Below are 13,856 nucleotides of genomic sequence, written 5' to 3'. Positions count from 1 at the left end.
ACCCATGCCCATTTTTAACCATGAATAGTGCATGTCCCTCTGACCTATCAGTGATGGAATCACCTTCAGCGTGTATACTTTACAGTTAGAAGAACTTGCAAATAAATCATACTGATAACATCCCAAAATATTCCTAAGATGGAGAAAGCTTCTTCACCACTGTAACAACTATCATCCATCACAATGGCTGAACAATCCAGTCACATTGTATTTTATTTCCAAAGTATAAAACATGTTACCCCAAACATTATTCTGATCTTTGAAGTGAGTATCTAAGTAGGTGTTTCAACATTATGCTAGCTTATAGTGGGGCAAAGCCTTAAAGAATATGTTAGTATTATATACTGGTTTTTCGGCTTTTTTTTTCTTCTTCTTTTACTGACCATTTTGTCTGATACTTGTACTGTCTCAGACAAATAAAAACTAAAATTGATCAGTTTTTAGAATTTGGTTTTAAATTTTGGCCTAATTAAATGATAATGCATCTTTGTTGTATACTGGCAAGGTTCCACATTAAATCATTTTTTTTTTTTTTGACATTTTACAAACTGTAAGCAAGAACATTACAACATCACTTTGAAAACGATAAGTTTGTTGAGTTGTTTTCAAATTACATTACATAACTAATTATGTAATGAACAACTCATTTTTGGCGTGAAAACAGCCTTGTTTATATTATGCTTAAGGATCTTCAAACTTTATGTTAAATGAAGATACTGTTTGTAGAGTTTTCATATTACAAGCGTTATATATGTGGACATGGAAACTGCTATGACAACTAGAATTACCAGCTAAAGTTATGGTGGATATAGTTTTGGTTGTCATAAGAGAGGATCAAGTATATGTGTGGGCTTAATCCTCTAATGGTCTTACATGACTTATTGGAATGATGACGATTCCCCTTGGTTTATTTTTAGGTCAGTCATCAAGAATCAAAAATTAATTTTTAAAAAAATTATCTGTACGTAAACAAAAAACAAAAAAACTCTGGTTGTATGGTTGACCTAAAAAAGTCATAAATAGTGAACAGCTGGGTATGTATTGGAAGATGTATGGAGAATTCATACTTTTGATCCTCTCTTGCTTGTTGTTGTTGTTGTTGTTGTTGCCAAATGTTAACTCCATGTGAATAGTTAGTTATTATTGCTCTACACCCCAAGGGGAAATGGGAGGTCAATTTTAGGGCAATGTAAAAATGCTTGTCCCTGACAGGGGTTGAAAATGTGCAGTTTTGTACCATTGCGGTGGAAATCAGAATCTCTGCTTTCAGAACCTCAAAGGAAAGCTTTTTTGTTCTGTGCAATGAGGAAACTGCTTGATTATTTCAATATTTTGTTTTGGTAACCCTTAAGGAAACTACATTGGGGCCACACCTATGCCAAGAGAGTCTGGTACAATTTAGAACATTCTGTTCAACATTTTTGACGGCTTGTCCCTTCAGTTTTATGTAAGAGTCCCCCCTTCCCCTGAGGTGTAAGTGTGGTTACATTACATGTTTGTAGAGCTACTTGAGTTACTGTTGTTGAGCTACTGAGCAATCCAACCATTTATGGGTTTACCTCTGCGAGACCTGTGATACTCACCAATCAGGTAAAACAAGGAAAACCAAAAAAGTCAACAATAGGTTGACTCTAGGAAAACTTCACAGGCTCTTGTAATGAGGCACAGACCATAATACCGTAAAATTCCGGTTACGGGTGGGGATACGTAAAAAGGAAATGTCAACGGCTTTTTTAGGGGCAAGGGGGGAAGGGGTGTTACGCGTTTATATAAAGATCAAAGATGGGCCTATAAGTGGAAGAGTGGTAGGGGCTTATCACGGAATAAAATTTTCGTTTACAAATAGATGGCCCAAAAATCGAGGCGATTTATTAGCAGGGGAGGGGGACTTAAAACCGGGATTTCATGGTATGGGATAACCAGTACAATACAAGCTTATATCGATACTCTAAAATAAAAAAAAAGGAAAAAGAAAAGAAAGTAGATAAGAATTACGGTATGGTATTAATTACTGAGGCTTCAAGTGACATTAGTCTCTGACAGTATTTTTAGTACGAGTTGCGTCAAGATATCTGCACAGCCCCATGCATAATTATCTATACATTTTGCGACTCACACTTTGTTTTCACGGTCGTCGTTTTTGGAAGTGGGTTAGTGTGACAGTTGTGCATGGATAAATAATGTATGGGGCTGTGCGGAAATCTTTTCCGAATTGCTTAGATATAGTTTCTTATAAAATGTTTGAGTTGAAAATTTGTTATGTCAAGATCCTTCCTTCGAAAATAAAAAACCGAAATCTACACGTCAAAATACGGGGAAAGAGTTCTGCGGTATAGATTGCCGTTAAATTTTTATTTTCGTTTTCATTTATTTTTTCATTTTTTGCGTGTGTGTGTGTTTTGCTGTGTATGATAATATGCCTGCCAACTCTCACGCATTATGCGTGAGTCTCACGCCTGCGGACTAAAGACATCGATCTCACGCATCGAGGACAATTTCTCACGCCTGACTCACAAATCCGGACGAGTTGTTCTTTAACACATGATTAATAACACAAATTCGATTCAATCATCCCTGAAAAGGCGCTTAAGGACGGTGCCTACTATTGTTACTGCGCATATGTTCTGCGCATCTCGAGACACTCGGGTTTCCTATTGATGGTGCCTACTAGAACAGGGATATTTTTGCGCGTTTTACTGTGCAGAGAAAGCAGAACTTAGCAAGTGATTTTGGTATCCAAAAAGAAAATTGGGGGTAACCATGCATTTCTAAGAGATAATAAAGCTTCAATTTGGAAAAAAGGCGCCATACATTGCTTTGTATTTTGCTGCTTTTTAGAATAATTGATGGTTAGCTATCTCCAAAAAAATGCGTGGTTACCCCCAATTTTCTTTTCGGGTTTCAATAGCCGCTACTAAGATCTGCTTTTCCCGCATAGTGAAAAACCGCGCAAAAATACTTCGCTATCAGTAGGCACCGTCCTTAATGTTGACTTTGTGTCCTAACTGTATTACAACACACTGAAATTTTTTCAAAAGCTTTCAAACGTCTACAATCCGTTCGAATCGGAAGTGTTCAAAGGTTGTCGGAACATCTTCGGACATTCTCGGCAACGTTCGGAAGTCTTCGGAAAATAGTCGGAAATCTTCGGAAGTGGCTGGGACGTTTTCGGAGATTCTGGTCATAACAAGACGAAAATCTCACCCATTTGACTCAGAAAAAGTTGACAGGTATATGATAAATTGATTAATATAAAACGTAAAACAACGGAAATGAGCATATTGCCGAACCACAACACATTCGTCATAACCAGATAAATCCTCGACAAGTGACATAAATCGTTTCAATAATAAACAGAGGCGGTTCTTTACTCACGTCTTTTTCCTGCGAGGCGCTGTGAAAGCTTGAAACATGTCAGGTTTAACCAGCCTTCGATTGAGTTGTATAGTCTGTATACATCTCCCGTAATGGCGGACGACTCGTGTGGAATGGAAACCAGGCTACGTAAATAAACAAACCTCTTTAATGCAAATGTATTACAAATCTTGTGTTCACTCGTGAACGATAAGAGTCCACGAGCTGCTATGTTGCATCAACGGCTATGCGATGAGAATCGAAGGAAAAAAGTTTGAATTCGAAGATACCATTGTTTGGGTTTTTGTGATGCATTCTTCGGTTGTAATGGTTACAAAAAGGCTGTATTTGCAAATTGGCGCCCAAAAAAAAGGCGCGCTTTTTCAGTTTAATGTATTTCTGTGAGTCATTATGCATAAATCGTATCTCGCATAATTATGTCATTCCGCAACTCGTATTTTGCATAATTATGCCATTCCGCACGTCTTTCCACATTCCATTCCGCAAACTCATTCCTCCTTTTACCCTCACCGATCGTTAAGAGGGTCAACTGAAAACCTCTCTCTACCTTAATTACATGAATTAAAATCATCTCGTCAGTCACTGATTAAGGAGTCAACCCTGATGCAGGATAAACAGGAAGCGTTAACCCAAGTGTGAACAAACCAGTTAAACCAAACTGTCAATTATCAAATAAATACTATTTAGCTTTGAAATTTTCTAAAATTTATTGTAGCAGAGCTGTGTATCGTTAAGAAAAGACGCAAAAAAATGACATTGAATCAGTGAGACATCTATAAAATATGTAGCAGAAATCAAAGTTGTTCACTGTAAACAAGACAGACTTTCAATTATCTTCCAAAGTAATACATCCGAGCCACGTTTCACTTGAAACAATTTTCCGGATTCGCCCAGTTTGATTAGATTGTCTGGCAAGTTCTTCATTCTAGAAACGTCACGCCATTCGTTCCTGTTTTTATTCTACAAAGTCTTTTCTTTGCGCGCGTTCGGCAGCAAAGACGTTAAGCAGCAAACCAACGTAAGTAAGGTAAGTGAAAGAATTTTAAAAGCTATATGTTAGAGGCAATGTGTTCTAGTGCTGTTCAAGGTCGATTCTCATAACTTTCAGTTTAGCTTCATGAGTACTTTTATTGTTACTACACGACCAAATTCCAACTTGGATGAGGGTTTGGAACTGCTTCCAATACACCACAACAAACAGAGCCGTGAACGTGGCTGTTTGCAATTTGTTGTAGATTGTTGGCTGAACATGCAAAACCCTGAACCGCTACTTTGTGGACAGATACTTTAAAGGAATAAATGAGAGCTCATTTGAAAACCATTTAGACCAAGCAAACGTATTGTCCGTCTCCTCCAATCATCTCTTGAGTCATTGATTAAGGAGTTAACCCTGGTACTCAATAAACAGGAAGTGTTAATCCAAGTGTGAACAAACCAGTTAAACCAAACTGTCGATTATAAAGTGAATACTATTTAGCTTTGAACTGTTCCAAAATATATAGTAGCAGAGACAGAAATGTTACTAAAAGAACGTTAAATCAGTGAGATACTTGTCAAATGTGTAGCAAGAAATCTGAGATGTTCAGTGTAAACTAGACAGATTTTCAATTATCTTTAAAAAGTAATATCTAGAACAAACACTTCTTTTGAAACAATTTTCCGGTTTCGCCCAGTTTGACTGGATTGTCTGCCGCGTTATTCATTATACACGACAGGTCATTCCCTGTTTCTCTTATTCCTCGAATCTTTTCTGTAAGCTTGTCAGGTAAATATACAGCAGAGCAGCTAGCAAGCAATTGCACCTTAGCTTGTTTCCTGGGTCTAGCCTCTTTCCATCCCATGGAAGAACGTAAACTTAGCAGGGTAATTATTTCCGGGATTAAGCATTTTAACAGGAACGGCACAATTATGCACACGCGGACATAGTCCAAAGCGCCAATGATAACTTATAATCGATTTGCGATGACACATTTTCTTCGCTGTCCTCAAAGCGTGATTTCTTCGCCACTGTTTAAACTGTTGAGTAATTCTTAGAAGTTCTTTTTCCGTTTCACCGCTCTAAAAAGCTTTGTTTTCTTTCTGAAAACGGAATATCTTCAAAATTTACGCGTGAAAAACAGGGCCGCCATTTTGACTGAACTTGGATCTTGTACGCGTAGGACAAAAGCCTTTCTGGATTCTGATTGGGCCGTGTTTGCTGAAGGCAATTAGAGCAATAAGGGAGAAGAGGGTTTAATCCAGGTTTAATGAACAAATTAATTAAACAAATTGAAATTCGTGACTACAATGAAGAATACGAACAAAGGAGAAAGGAATTCGACCGAAACCCCAACGCGGTCTGACACAGGCATCCCACGTAAATCGGATTTATACCTTGATCTGGGTTTTAACACACAAGAAAGAAAAAGAGAAACAAACAAGTACAAGTGAATAGTTAAATTAACAAAGAATAATAATTAAGATAGGAGAGCAGGAAAAACAAAAGAAAAATCTTATTGTATTTTAGGATACCGCACAAGTTATCTGAACGACAGGTACACGACTGTGCATACAGCGGAGAATCTTAATTCCCTGATATTGCGAAGGTTACAGCAAGTCAGCCGCAGATTTCCGCATAAGTTATGGACTACAAGATTCTGTTTGCAGTGATAACCGTCTTTATCGCAATCATTTTACCGATTTTGTTTTTTGGGTAAGTTTATTTCTTTATCTATATTATTATTAATTTCTCCCTTATTAGTGACCTTTACATCAGTTTTTCATACAACGATGATCTGACTGCTGACTCCATCTAGACCGGTGGGGGAGGGCGGATATTGGATTCGCCCGCGCGACTTTGAACCTGAATAACTTTTTTAACCTTGCGCAAACGTCATGAAACTTGCGCCTGTCCCATGCAGGCTACTTTACACCCTGCTAGCAGAGCCTTTCTTTTGCTTGCTCGATTTTGAAAAAAAAAAAGGAGGCTCTGCTCGCAGGGAGGCTACTTAATAGCACAAGAACAACTGAAATTTTTTTTTTACAGTAACTGTCAAACTTCCGGCGCGCTGATTCGTTGGCTGGTAGCTATTGCTTACAATAAAAGTGACGTCAGAGATGTAACGCGAGCGCTTGCTCAACGGAAAAATAAAGCCAATAGGCCTTATCACGGTTTTCGACGCCATTTTGACGAGTAGGCAAACAAGCTTGAAATAACAGTGTTTGTATGGAAATCCGATGTCAAAAATTTTCATAAAACATCGCTTCTGAAACATTCATGAATTGGAAACTTTTGGCACTAGGAAAAGAATGTTAGGAAAAAAATTGGAGGGATGTAGCTGTCCAAGAAAGCGTCCAGTCGTGTTTTGAACTTTCCATACATTTCCTTGTATTTTTTCCCGCGAACTATTTTAGTAGCAGTTCACGGCTTGCTATACAGACAGATGTATGGAAAGTTCAAAACACGAACGGACGCTTTGTGGCACAGCTACATCCCTCCAATTTTTTTCTTAAAATCCTTTTCCTAGTGCCAAAAGTTTCCAATTCATGAATTTTTCAGAAGCGATGTTTTATGAAAATTATTTGACATCGGATTTCCAGACAAACACTGTTATTCCAAGCGTGTTGCCTACTCGTCAAAATGGCGTCGAAAACCGTGATAAGGTCTATTCCTCTCGTACTTTTCCGTGTTAGTATATACCGCACAAGTGAATAGTGCTTTTCGCGCGCGCTGATTGGCTAGCTCGGAGGTGATTAGCCAAGTACTATTCATCTCCGAGCACCCGAAGAGAAACAAGATGGCTTCCCGTTTCGCCACGGTTACTTACGAGGAAACTATTTGATAAACGAGGCGGCTGTTAAAAAAAAATAAATAAATGGCAGCAAACTTTGGTTTGACGGCATTAAATGGTAAGTTGTTTAATCTTTTCAACCTTATATTCTAAGGCGAAAAATAAAAATACAATCCCTTGTTTACGAAAACTGCCGAGCACTACAATTACAATGAAAACAATGAAAATATTTTTCAGCACGGTTTCAACAACAAGGCGAATTTCACAGAAAAATCGAAGAAATGACACTGCAGGAACTAAACAATGGTCTCCAAAAGTTTTATTTCTCTGCGAGAAAGCAAGACGGAACTTTCTACAATAAGAAGTCGCCTACCGCGTGGCGCGCGAGATTTTAAAATTGCATACCATTTGTCAGTATATTGTCAGAAATAAAATAATTTTTTGGTCCACTAGTTATTCAGTTTGTGTGGTATATACTAGAATAATTATTGTAAAAAACAAACGGACGGCAGTTTTCTATGGTCTATACTCTTATAGACCAGAAAATGACGTCATAAAATCTTTAAACTTCAAATGGAACCGCGAGCCCCAGGCTTGAGGAAAATGTACTGATGAAATTAAGGATGAAGTTCTGTTTGTTTTCAAGGCCATTATTTAAAGATTGCTACAAAGTGTCCCTTCCCCAGAACGACAAATTCCTCTGCAAAAAAGAGAGAACTTGGGAACTTGAGGGACTGGAAAAGATATGGAAGGTGAAAAAAGATCGCTCTGGATTCGCTTTATTGGATATGCCGCCATGGAAGCTAACAGCTGGTTCTTTCGTTGATCCGTTCACAAGATTTTACATTGAGGGATACATTAAAACAGTAGTTCTCAGCAAAAGCAGCGATTTAGTGTACCACTTAGATAAGAAGTTCTTTCCCAAGGAATTCAGCTACCATTACTACGAGACTTTGTCAGAGTATGTTGAGACGATTGCGATACTTGGAGGGGTAGGCAGAATCTTATAAACTTTTATCAATTTTATCCTATTAATAGTCTTTCTGGAATGATCATTATTCTACTACTACTACCGCTGCCGCTGCCGCTGCCACTACCACTGCCACTGCCACTGCCACTGCCACTGCCACTGCCACTGCCACTGCCACTGCCACTGCCACTACCACTACCACTACCACTACCACTACCACTACCACCACTACCACTACCGCTACTACTACTACTACTACTACTACTACTACTACTACTACTACTACTACTACTACTACTACTACTACTACTACTACTACTACTACTACTACTACTACTACTACTACTACTACTACTGCTACTGCTACTGCTACTGCTACTGCTACTGCTACTGCTACTGCTACTGCTACTGCTACTGCTACTGCTACTGCTACTACTACTACTACTACTACTACTACTACGAAGGAAGGTCTTAGGTTCGACTCTCGATAGTTTCCTTTGTCACCGAAGGAAAAATTTCGCTATTATTTATTCACTGGGCTAAGAACATAACACGACCTTTTTTTTAACAAATACCACTCATCGACATTCAAACCCCAACAGTTTGCAGGATGTTTGTTCCATGAACTTAGTTTAATGGTCATGATGAAGATGTACCTTCTTCTAAAAAAAACCCCATTCAAGACTAGAGGGCAAAACTCGATACCCTACTTATTACCAAAATGGCGGCAAAATGGCTAAAATCGTACCCTATTTATGACCAAAGCGGCTGAAGAACCATATCCTTTTGGGCCGCACATACCTTTATAGCCCATAAAAGGGAGTACCCCCCCCCCCCCCCCCCGGGATCCGAACTAGTAATGGGAAGGTCTTAGGTTCGACTCCTGATAGCGAACACTCGGATTTTCTTTTTCCGAGTACCGTAATGATTCGATTTAGCTCTCGAGGTTCTTGTTTACTTCTGGTGCCTCAAGGGAGGGCGCTTGTTTCTTTTTTTGAGAAACAACCGAATGTGCAGAACAAAAGGTAAATATTTATTTAAAAAAAAAATAACCGATGCATTACGCAGAGGCATGTAAAACAACTTTCCCGGATAAAACTAATGACTAATAGTCCTCTGTTCTAGTTTTTCACTAATCACTCAATAGGAATTCTTAGATTCCTATCGAGTTTCTTTAATAAAAAATCTTTATGCAAAGCTCACCTTTAAGGTTCCTTGTAGGAACACACTAAGCAGTCATCCCAAAACGAGGCTTTCATTGAAGATAAGAGTGAATGGATTAGTGACAAGTTCTTCACTCAACAGCGTCTGGCAGGAGTCAACCCTATGTCCCTGCAACGAGTGACTTTTCATGGAAGTAAAGGTGGACGATCCTTCAAATACATTCACTTCATTTCAGTTTATTGTTTTGTCATAAAAAAAGTGTACAAATGTAGCATAGCGGCCACTTCACTAGCCTGAGTATCAGACTCTCTCTACCTCTCCTCCCCTTAGGAAGGCCTGATACCCAGGGCCCAGTTGTTTAAAGCCCGATTAAGCCTGGATGAATGTGAATTTTGATTCAATTTTAATCACTAATCGGTGAAGAGTCTTCCAAAACATTTTTGTCACTCAGTTTTGACTTAGACTTTCCTTTACCTTTAGCTTGAAATTAGGCTTTAAAACCACTTCTAATGAAAACCTTGATTAACTTTTAATCCTAGATTAGCGTTAATCGGCTTTCGAACAAACCGGCCCAGGTTATCACTTTACAAAACAACTAAACAGCGCCTAAAGGATTTTGGAATCTTTACCCAGACTCCTCAGGCTCTTTGGCCCGCGACCGGTCGCTAGGAGAGACTGGGAACTGGAATTATATTTTCGAAGTCTCCAGAGTCTCTCCTGGCGGCCAACCGCTGGCCAAAGAACCCGAGGACTCTGGGTACGAGATTGTGATTTGTCTTACAAATTCCGAAGGTTAAAGTCTAGGTGAGCCACCGAGTGCAGGAACGAGGAAATAAAGTGTTAAGTTTACGCGTTTTTTTGCCGCCACCCAGCGCGAGTTTTTTTCCCATTCATGATTTTGCTACTTTTCGTCCAGGAAACATTGGATTGGACTGGACCAAACTGAAGGAAAAACTGAATCCCACGTTTCCCTGGGAAGCCGCTGTACAAAAGACTTTGGGAAGACAAGACACATTGGAAGAGGTACTTTGTCTTTCTTTCAGTTCATTTTGTATCAAAAGGTTATAATGAGTCCTTGCCTGCTGTCTTGTGTGCTTCTGTATGTACATCTGATAATAAACGCTGACATGAAATAGTTTGCAACTCGATGGAAATACGTTTTACGTTAAAGAAGTAATTAAGTTCTCAGAAAAAGGTGTTTGCACGAGACGTTGGGATTTTAAACATTTGAGGACGGTGCCTACTAGTACAGCAGTATTTTTTTCGCGGTTTATCACTATGTGGGAAAAGCAGATGTAAGCAAAGGCTAATAAGAATAATGGGGGGTGGGTGGGTAACCACTCAGTTTTTAAAAATGATTAAGCGAAAATGATTCTAAAAAGAACAATGAGAATGATGTATTTTTCAGTAAGCGACACAGGCACACTCGGAAAAAGGAAATTCGAGTGCTCCTACCAGGAGTCGAACCTAAGACCTTCATGCTCCACAAAACAATGTATGACATTTTTTTCCCAAATTAAAGCTTAATTATTTCTGAAAAAATGCGTAGTCGGCCCTAATTTTCTTTTCGGATTCTAATAACCTTTGCCAATATCTGCTTTTCCCGCGTAGTTATAAACTGCGTAAAAATATCTTTTTTTCCGTAGGCACCGCCGTAAAGAAACCCGACTTTCCGGGTCGGACCATCCCGAGATGCGCAGAGCGTATGCGCAGTTGCAATTGAAGAAGGCACTGTCCTTAATCATATATATATATTATATTTTTTTACCAGAGTAAGGTTTTATTGGTGCCCATATGTTGGTTGATTTTTAGGTCATTAATCAGGGCCGCATTTATGCTCTTCGTTATGAGTTGTGTGACGATCTGCCCAAGGAACCGAAGGACTATACCGATAATGATCCTAACCGGACTATGTGGGCCACACTGTCTCCCATTGCTCTGTTTGCGTCTGCGCCAGATAACAAAACACAAGGCAACCATCTTGTGCCTGTGGCGATTCAAATGGACTTCAAACCAGGTTCAGTATCCTTAAGAATTCACTCAGTTTATACCAATTGGGGACAAATAGGCATTTTATACTGGTAACTGACCAACGCTTGTGGTTGCAGATCCTTAATTGACTGTGGTGCATTAGAGCATAAGTGGATAACAACACAAATTAAAGCGTCGTTACATTAAACCATTTGTTACAGAATATAACCTTTTTAACTGATTACTTGGATCTTACAAGGAAAGAAATGAGTGGAGACCATTAGTGAAACTTCGGCTAGGAAATCATAAATTAATCACCCTACTTGGCAGATAAAACAAAATTTCCCGAGATCAAAGATTTTGCCCTTCCTGCAAATATAAGCAAATCAAAGATGAAACTGTTGTTCTCTTCTACTGCAAAAGTTATTCAACTTTAGCATACCTCAGTGACCGTCTATCACGTAAACGCGCAATCTGATTGGCTACACAGGTGCCGTCTATCGATCGTTAGTATAAATCTACTACTGTTCTATCACGAATGCCGCTCTCTGATTGGCTACGCTACTCGCTATCTATTCTGTGATAGATAGTGAGTAGCGGTTTTCAACAAAATGGCGGCCGCTTCGTCGCGTTTTCGAAGTGTCTGCGATGAGGATATAATTAATTTACTTGTTTAGTTTTAAACGACTAGTAGATTTATACTAAAACAATTAGATTATTCGCTCTCGATTTCTATGCATGATAGCTGATTCGGGCTGCGCCCTCATCAGCTATCACGCGATAGAAATCTCGAGCTCATAATCTAATTGTTAAATAGACTGCACCTGGAGCTGTTGAAAAATGGCTTCCCCTTCGTGTTTTCGTAAAGTTTGTGAAGAAAACGTACAAAATGTTTTGCAAAAAGCCATGCCAGAAAAAAACAAAGAAAGCTACAAAGTATGGAATAAAGATTTTTTAAGGTAAGTGCAGAACAATTTCCGAAATAAAATGCTTTACTTCAGTGTTTATTTAAAACCAACAGCAAATTGCGTTTACCTAAGTTCGTAAGTAAACAAAACAAAGTTGTCAAAGAAAAGTAACATTGCGGTTCTTGTTTTGTTTTAAATTGGTTTTCAACCCAAAAAGAAATTACAACACCTATTGAATAACAAACCAAGGTCGAATTAAATACGTGTTTGCAGAGGTTTTATGTGTCAGTGAGACAAACAAATGGCGAACCGTTTAAAGTTTCTTCACTAAAAGCCATCCGAGCGGCCATTGATAGATTATTATTTGAAGCAAGCACCTATTAACAAGCCGGGGTCTATCGTCGGTGATTAGGAATTTAAGAAGGCAAATGATACGCTAAATGCAGTGTGTAAAAATCTGATGAAAGAGGGAAAAGTTTGTCCAGTTGTTCATAAAACTCCCATCACAAGCGAGCTATTGTAAAGCTTTTTGAAAGTGGTCAACTAGGAAATGCAGATACAAAAGATCCTAAACAATTACAGCAAACCGCGTGGTTTTACACATACCTGTATTTCGGGAGGAGAGGAAGAGAAAACCAACGCAGTCTCACTCCAAAGATGTTTATCCTCGATCCGCCAAACACCCCAGGGTAGACGATATTTTGAGCTGCGAAGAGACTTTCCGGGGGCGGTTTTGTTGACAAAAAGCCGGTTACCAAGGCGGCGTAAACGACAACAACGACGAAGCAGACGGCAAAATGTTTGTCAACTCGTTTCCAGAATTTGAAAATGACAAGGACTTTGAAATTAAACTTAGTTTGAGCTTAACATCATTTTTTCTTCTACGGTTTGCAAGTTTCTGAGACTGCGCAATGTATGGCGAGATCACTGTGTAGCTTTGTTGATGAATGAACTTTGATGAATGAACTTTGCAAATGCGCCAGTTTGTCAGAGCGCGCGCGATTTAGCATGCATCATTGCACAAACGTATCAAAATTTATGAAATAAAAAGATTTTTTGCTTGCTCGCTCTCGGTTTCTATCGCCTTTGATAGTTGGCTCGGGACTTCGCCCCTCGCCAACTATCAGCCGATAGAAACCTCGAGCTCGCCGTCTAATTGTTTAATAAGGGACAAGCTTTCATGATGACAACATACTGACCTCTCTTACCGAATGTTATTTAACAAATAGATTCTATTTTGCCGTGCGTCTGTACTCTGATAACGCGCAGATGACGTCAAAACGTGGTGAGAACAAAGAAGTACGCTACGAGCCGCAGGCGAGTAGCGTGACTGATGTTCTCACCACGTTTTGACGTCCTCTGTGCGTTATCAGAGTACAGACTCACGGCAAAATGAAATCTATTTGTTTTATGCAATAACCAAGACGTTTTAACACATTTCGTGAGCAAGCATCGCGTTGCCTGAGCTGAGTCAAAACTTTTCCAGCAAACTCAGTTTTAGACTACTACACACAAGCAATTGTGATCTTCTAAATTAGAGTATAATCGGAAAGATTTTCACTAACAATTTTTTCAAAACTAACCTTTATTCCAGAAGGAAATCCTGACCCCAAAATATTACAGCATGTAAGTCGCTTCACTGCGATTTGTAATCGATTACTCGCCATTACCGGATTTTTATCGGCGACATATTTCGAC

General features: G+C 39.1%; 1 pseudogene across 1 annotated transcript in view; it reads left to right on the top strand.

Annotated features, from left to right (window-relative positions):
• Window positions 1-13,856, top strand: part of LOC146451754 (allene oxide synthase-lipoxygenase protein-like) — a 38,491-nt pseudogene that overhangs the window by 12,052 nt on the left and 12,583 nt on the right. The window contains exons 2-6 of the transcript XR_014859968.1: window positions 5,882-6,067; window positions 7,792-8,137; window positions 9,337-9,478; window positions 10,196-10,302; window positions 11,092-11,296. The product of XR_014859968.1 is annotated as an allene oxide synthase-lipoxygenase protein-like (transcript). The remainder of the gene's footprint in view (window positions 1-5,881; window positions 6,068-7,791; window positions 8,138-9,336; window positions 9,479-10,195; window positions 10,303-11,091; window positions 11,297-13,856) is intronic.

Source organism: Pavona decussata, unplaced genomic scaffold (genome assembly GCF_977016875.1).
Source record: "Pavona decussata unplaced genomic scaffold, jaPavDecu1.1 SCAFFOLD_386, whole genome shotgun sequence".
In the NCBI taxonomy this organism is placed as follows: domain Eukaryota; kingdom Metazoa; phylum Cnidaria; class Anthozoa; order Scleractinia; family Agariciidae; genus Pavona; species Pavona decussata.
Note: the sequence above shows the minus strand (reverse complement) of the source record. Positions and strands in the feature narration are given on the sequence as shown.